The sequence below is a fragment of the Anomalospiza imberbis genome, chromosome 12 (genome assembly GCF_031753505.1).
Source record: "Anomalospiza imberbis isolate Cuckoo-Finch-1a 21T00152 chromosome 12, ASM3175350v1, whole genome shotgun sequence".
Lineage (NCBI taxonomy): Eukaryota > Metazoa > Chordata > Aves > Passeriformes > Viduidae > Anomalospiza > Anomalospiza imberbis.
This window is the reverse complement of record NC_089692.1, coordinates 4615715-4623352: the sequence shown is the minus strand read 5'-3', so window position 1 is coordinate 4623352 and position 7638 is coordinate 4615715. Positions and strand designations below refer to the sequence as shown.

General features: G+C 39.4%; 1 long non-coding RNA gene across 1 annotated transcript; it reads right to left on the bottom strand.

The window, feature by feature from the left end:
• Positions 1-2057: 2057 nt before the first annotated feature.
• Positions 2058-4577, bottom strand: LOC137480953 (uncharacterized). The gene is made up of 3 exons (XR_011003206.1): positions 3578-4577; positions 2857-2965; positions 2058-2669 (listed from the first exon to the last, which is right to left on the bottom strand). It is a non-coding gene; the product is annotated as an uncharacterized lncRNA (long non-coding RNA).
• Between the last annotated feature and the right edge of the window lie 3061 nt (positions 4578-7638).

Here is a 7638-nt window from a genome sequence, read left to right as displayed (position 1 = left end):
CACTGCTGGGGCCCTAACAACAAACCCCAGTATCTCTGCTGTGCTTATATATTGCCATATTTAAGCCGAGGTGAAATCACTGAAGTTTGGACAGATCTCAGTTTCAGATTGTCTCTGTGGCTTTTAGGGTGCCGTGTTTCTTTCCGTGGCAGGAAAGTAGGTTGCTGATATTCTTGGTTCATCTTTGCTCACAGAGGTAAAATTAGAGGCCTTGAGATTCCTGCTGGTAGAACAAGCTCTCAATTTCTCACTGTTGAAATTCAATCTGATTTCTATCTTTTTCACTAAAAAGCTGTCAACAGAAAATAAGCAATTCCCATCAAAGAGCTATATTAGTTTCTGAGGTATATACATTTGGCTGGTGGATGAAGAAAGCCTCAAAGTAATTTAAATTGGTTTTTTATTTTCATTTGCATTTCCTAGCAAACTAAGCAAAAATAGTAATGCAGGACATAACTATATCTCATTCAAAAGAAAAGAATGAAAAAGAGAGAGGCTGATTCACTGCTAGATCACCAATAACTTCTCTTCTTACTGTGGCCCTGGGTCTGATTTTCTCCTCCTCATGCTGGTGTAACTCTGTCATCCTGGTTATCCTTTATCTGCTGTGCTGGAAGCAGGAAGGCAGCACGTATTTGCAATGAAGAACATATAATTAAAATCAAACCCAGAAGCTCTCTTTACAGTATGCAATAATATGAGAGCTATCAGGAGCCAATGGGACTGTCTTGATATGCCAACAATATAACCCCACTTTTCATATGTGGAATAGCAGCTTTCAAATGCAGAGACTATATAAATTAGATATCAGGTGCGTTTTTGCATTTGCAAGTCACATCTTGAAACCTGATTTGCGTTTTTTTTTTTATAAAGAAATGTTGAAAAATATGCAATATTTTCAGATTTTAAAATCACAAAAGAATGGTGGATTTTCCACTGCTATTTCTGCATTACTCATTTTATCAAGGGAATCTTAAAAGTGGACAATTTTTAGTTTGGAGTTAAATCCACACTGTGAAGTCCCCTTCAGCTTTCTCAGACCTTTGAGAATAACCTGAGCTGCATACTTGTCCCTCTTTTTTGACATATCTTAAAGCAAAAATGTTGTTCAGATTAGAGTTCTGTGGTCAATTTAAGATTTTCTACTTCTTTGTTGCACAAATTTATTTACTTTTTTTTTTTTTTTTTTTACTGTGGCAGCTGAGCCTTTACTCCAGCTGCCCTTCTGATAGATTTGCCATAGGGTTGAGAAACCCCTCATAGGGACAGAAAGCTCAGAGAGAGCCCAGCCTGTCCTACAACCCAAAGGAACCAAGAAACCCAGCCCTGATCTTTAAGAATTGCTTATTTATTGTTTTCTCACAATCTCTGTTCTTGCTCATTTCTTGCTCTTCTTGGATTCTTCATAAAAGCTTCAGTCACATTTCTTCCTTCCACAGCTTCACTGCTCAGAATTATCAAGATAGCCTAATTAACTTCAATTCCATTGGTTTTGTTTGCAACATAAAAGATGAATGAAAGAGAATGGTAGTTTTCAGCTAAATATAAAAGTCCAGCTGCAGTAAAGAGCATGAAATCCTTAAGAAAACCTCAACAAGAATTCCAATGCTACAAAATATTTCCCTGTGCAAATCCCAGATCCCACCATCCGCAAAAAAAACCCCCAAAAAACCCTAAGAGCAAGTGAACAAATAAATGAAATAAATGAAAAATAGAGAGGAAATGAAACATGATACTTGATGAGAGGAGGGCAAAAAACAAGCACAAACTTGGGGCTTGTTCTCCACAGTTTCCTTTATGGGAGCTCCTGAGATCCTTTGAAGCAGAACATTGTCTGAGGGGAAGCAAGGAAGAGAACAGAGAGCAAATAAAGATCCCAGTATTGAACTCGGTGCCTTCTCCCATGGGCTGCACTGGCTGCTTGCAGGGCACAGGGAATATTTGCTGTGTAGCATTTAATGGCACTTGAAATCATGCTTTCTCCCATGGTGTGTAGGGAAGTGCCCTCTGTGTAATGGAAAACCTGTAGGAGAAGATTTATCCACAGCTGTAATGGCTTTCTTTTGCTCTCCCTGCGATTCTTTATTCATCCAAATATATTGCTTTCTACCTGAAAAATATTTATCAGAATGGTAAGACACACTAGGAAGTTTCTTCCCAGGAGGGATTAAATGACCACAAATCTCACAACTTGCAGGAAAAAATGTAAAACTCTGTAATTTGTCCTAGCTATTTTTATAAGTAAATCAACAAGAAAAGAAGAGCTGAGAAAGGAAACAGAAATCCTTGACATTTATCATGCATATATTTAAGGCACTTTCTGATCTAACAGGTTATAACTACAGAGACAAATAAGCTGAAGTGCTACAAACAGAAAAGTTTAAGTGAATTGAGATATTTCAGTGAATTCTTCTGTTTTTCAAGAGAACAGGTCCTGTGTTAAGATTCAGGACAAGAATGTATGAGATCTGAGATCAGGTTTGTGCTCTGTCCCAGAGTGTCTGTGTGGCTTCAAGCAAGTGCCTTTGAAGCAGATTTCAAAGCTGCTTACACACCTAAAGAAACAAATCGAGCTGTGAGCCCTTCAGGTAGGAGATGGACATTTTCATGCATTTGAAAATCCCACTTGGCACCACAGCAGCCATTTGACTCTGTAAGTCTTCAGTGGTCTGTAAAAAATTCAGTCCTTAATCCCTCTTCACCTCAATAGTAAAACAGGAGCAGCAGCATTTTCTTTCCTGTCCAGACTATTTAATTTTCAGCTTAAATCACCTCAAATCAACTTAAAGCAGGGGTTCTCTCAGTAACTACAGCCATGTGCTCCAGCCTTCTCCATAAACAGCAGTGACTAATCACCTGCATCCTCAGTCACAATATTCCAACATCCCAGGGCTGCAATACCAAACTGGGGGTCTGGTGAGAAGACAGTGAGTGATGTAGAAGGAGGAGCAGCTACAGCTGTGTTCTCATCCAGAAAAAGAGCTTTGTTTCCTGATGCCACCAGAAAGTTGAAGGGTGGAGAGGGATGAGAGTGTGTAAAGGTGGAGTGGTGGGGGGCAGAAAAATCACTTCTTTTTTTGAAGCTCAGAAGAAAATATTTTCAGTTTTGCACTGAAATCCAAGTTTGCTGTGGAAAATCTTGCAGAAAATCCAGGCACAAGTGCAAACAGGCAATAACTGTCCCTGCTAACACATGACTCTCTTTTTGTACCTGAGCATTGCTGGGGATGGGCTGGGAGAAGGGAGGGAGGGCCGAGCAGCCAGGATGCAGGATGTGACCCTGGGGACTGGGCTGCCTAATGGCAGTGAAGGCAGGGCAGGAAAAATCTCCTTGGCACCAGGACTCCCCTGCCACACACAGGAATCCAGCACAGGAATCCACACCCTGGGGACCAACAGGATCCTGAGGGTGTCTGAGCTGGGAGGATACTTGAGCCCAGGAGAGAGAAAACTCGGAGAGCTCGGAAAATGATAGCCCTGAAAACGCATAGAAAAGGCTGTAGAAAACGAGGTGCTCTGGTAAACAAAATATGAACAAAAACTCACAAGAGAAAGGGAAAAGAGGCTCTAAACTTACAAAGCATTAGCAGTAGGGAATGTTGAACAGCTGCGCTTATCAATACTCTGCTCAGTTCTGGATATCTGAAAAGCAAGATTTTCCTTTGCCCAGGACACAAAGCACCACACTGATTGTTTTCTGCAATATTTTTGTGCTCTATTGCTGCAGCTGATCTCAACCCTTTCTAGTCTTGGTGATAAGACTCCCAGCTGGATGTCCCACATGCTGGGACTACCATCTTCCCATTACATTGTCCAGACAGCCAAAGCTCCACAGCAAATTCCTTCACTTTTGAATATAGGAAGCTGAATACTTCCTTAAACCCTCCAGAGAAGGGCTGAAAAAGCCTTTTTTATGGTGGGTTTGATGAATATTCCAACAAGCCAGTGCTTCTATTCTCATAGCAACAAGGTGAGGCTGAGGCACACCAATATTCCTTCAGAATTCACAAAGAGCCACAGCACAGACAGACCCGGGGAATTTGTCTGCATGATAGGGGTGAATATTCCTGAGCCCTGAACTGGTATGAGGAGAGACAGTTTGGTCTCCAAGCCACTAAGTTGTGTTATTCTGGGACTTCCAAATCAAGACAGGCTCATGGATGGGATCAGGGCACCCGAGGCTCTGAACTGTCTTTTCCTGACTCCACTGACAGATCTTAATCAGCCTTCTCAAGGTCAGCACGAACCCGTGGCAGGAATTCCTCCCAGAAATCAAGCTTTCTGTTTCCCCCTCAGGGAGCTGTAAAAATACAAACAGATATAAAAGATACTTTCAGTTCATGCAAATATTTTACATTTTCTTCCTTACTCCTCAGTTCTTTCTGATATACTACTGCAAGTTACAATTAATGAGAAATTTGTGCCATTATTTCACAGAGTTTCAGCTGCCTGGATGTCTGCACTAAATTCCATTGCCCCAGTCACTGTCATGTCTCTTGTCATCCTACTTTCAGCTACTTGAAAACAAAGAAACAAACAAAAGCATCCTTTTTTTTTTTTGTAGATACAAAAAAAAAAAAAAAAAAACCAAAAAAAAACCAACCAAACCCAAAATTGGGTGTTTGTGGAACTCAAATAAAAACTGTAGCCAGTTGGTTATTTTGATTATTTTGGAAAGAGCAGAGTTGGCCACAGTCAGTCAAACAGCAAACAAGGCAGAACCCTACAGGACAGAAGCCAAATGAAGAAACACTGGTGTGTTAAATGAAGAGATACCACTCAAAGCATGTTATGCAAACTATTTAAAATAGTTAATAGACTTTCTCAGAAAACTTTATAAAGAATTGATTGGACATTTTAAGAGATGAAATCAATTACATTTATTTTGATTAATTTACTCAAACCCCTTAATTCTTTATTAATTGATGATTATTTTTCAGACTGTCTGGAAATATACATAGCCTGAAGAAGGAAAAAAAAAAAAAAAAAACCCTCAGCTGCAGTGGTATTAAATAGGCCACAGATGAAACAGAGCTCACTTTAACAGTCCAGAGCACAAATTTACACTCAGTGTTGCAAAGTGAAAAAAATTCCAATCAAGTTGGATTTCAGAAAACAGAACATTTCCAAACCTTATTAGGGTCTGTGTTTTAAAAGCTTTTTCAGCAGCACCCACCATCTGAGGCTGCTAGCAGCTTAAAAGGACTGAAAATTGCATTTTTTTTCTTGACACTGATGCTGGAAGTTTTCATCTTTCCTGACTTACACAGAATTTATTGGAGGCACATAGATCCCTCAGTGAAGTTCCCATATCAGATTTCAGTTGGGCTCTGTGAACAGTGCATTATTAGTGCAATATTAGCAATAATCCACTGATGTAGAAAAAATACTGGACTACAGATGGACAATGAACTGCAGTACATTTTAGGAATCATTACTTTTATCACCAGTGATCATATTCGGGGATTCCAGTTCCAACATAGGAATGATGATGGTAATTTGAGCCAGGACAGAGAAAACATTGTACCTAAGAAATGGATATATTTGGGAAGCAAGGCACGGCTTGGTTTTATCAGGCTGTCCCATATGCCCCTTTCTTAAGAAAAACAAGATACTACATTAGGAAACCTAAAAAAGAGTGCACAAATGCTGGAAAACCCACACTCAGTGTGTAGGAATCAGTAAGGAAATGTCCTGCTCTGAGGACACACCACCAGTGATCTCACAGGGATTTGCTCCTGGTCTAACACAATTCAGTGCATTTATTGACACATTGGTGCAAAATAAGATAAAGAACACTGCATGTTGAGGGTGCTGAGAAAGTACTTTGAACAACAGGCTCAGAATTCATCATGATTTTGACCTTACTAAATTGGAGAGACAGCCTGGAATCAGTAAGATGAAATTCAGAAAGGACAAGCACAAAGTATTCCACTAAAGAAGGCAAAATAAACTTGTAATTACAAAACTGGGCAGTAAGTGGCTGAGGCTGGAACATGCCACAAACTGTTTCTGGCTGACCAAAGTAACACTTTGGGTAAAAAAAGGAAGGAAAATCTAAATGAGAGATGTAATTAAGAGACAGTCCTTCAGAACACCAGCGAGGTAATTATTGCACTTTGTAGGCTGGAGGAATCCTCTTCTAGAAGAGCTGATCTTCACACCAGGAGACATGGGCCAAATAAAGAGACTCCTGAGGATAATAACAAAACTTGCTAGGATCCTAGAAAATATTACTTATCTTAAAAGGTTAAAATAATTGGATTTTTCTGAACCAGAAAAGATGGAGAGGGACATGAGAAATGTCTTCAGAAGTCAGGTTATTATAAAGGAGATGGTGGTCAGCTGCTCTCCAGCTAAACTGAACTTTAGATGAGAAGAAATAGGTTTAATTTTCATCACAGCAAATTCAAATAGGACATTGGGAGAGCTGTGGTAACTGTTAAGATCAGGTAAGCATTACCTGAGAGTCCAGAAAATCTTCTTCATGGAAATATTTTCTAAAAACCCTAAGGAGTATTCTTTATCAAAGATCTAGATTTTCAAGATTTTCATTAGACTGGAGACAGAATGAGACAAATTAAATTACTTTTGTTTCTGATCTCCCACAGCTCTTTCACAGGTGAGAATTCTTTTGTATTTAAAGAGAGTAGAAGCAATCCCACTGATGCTGACAGGATCAACATCACTGCTACAGGCCTGGCCCTTTTTCCTAACCTATATACTATTTTAATAGCTTTTTCAAAAAAGATACCAAATTCCTTTCCTGTACTTTATAATGACAAATCCTTGGCATTAGCACTAATGAAAAACTGGTGTAAGTGAAAGAAAACTGAGATCCACTCCATCTCGAAACAAACACTGCAGATACTCATTCAAAATTCACAAATCTCCCAATCTTGTCTTAAAACATAAATGTGTGAACAGCTCAGAAATAGTGCTGCTGATCACACATGCATCATCCAATTCTCTCCCAGCAGAACAGAAGGCTTTTCTTAGTCAAGACAATGGAAAAGGCTGCAATTTGTGAATAAAGTCTTAGAAAAGGTTGGCACATGTGTGTCTTCCCTTTTCTTGTCCTCCTTGCAGCTGTATCTGCTGCCGCATTAATTCCACTGCTTCTGTTGTACTCAGTGATAAATTCAGTCAATAAGGTCAATAAGGTCAATATCTTTGTGTCACAAAGACACAAACCAGATTTCCATCTCCATTGTAGCTGATGACAATATTTCCAATGACTTCAAAAAGTTTCTCTGACATTCTTCCACATCTGTGGGACCAGGCCTAAAATTTGCATTTTTGACCATCCATTGATCTAAATGTATTACATTGTTTGCCTGGGTAAAGTAAAATCCCCTTTCTAGCAACACTTCTGTCAAGAGTATCCTGTGCAATTTATTTTAGATTATTTAGAGAGCTTGTGAGTATCCCAAAGGACAAAACACAAATATCTTCCTTTCTGGGGCTGAGGTGCTCCACACTGACCTGTCACATTGATTCTTTTCTTTCCTTCTTGTCAAACACTGACTGAAAAGGTTTTTCATCTGTTTATGTTGCATAAGGGAAGGAGATGAAGAGGATGATTCTGAAAATGTTTCTGTATTTGTCCAGCATGACACAGATTTGCTCTTTGTAGAT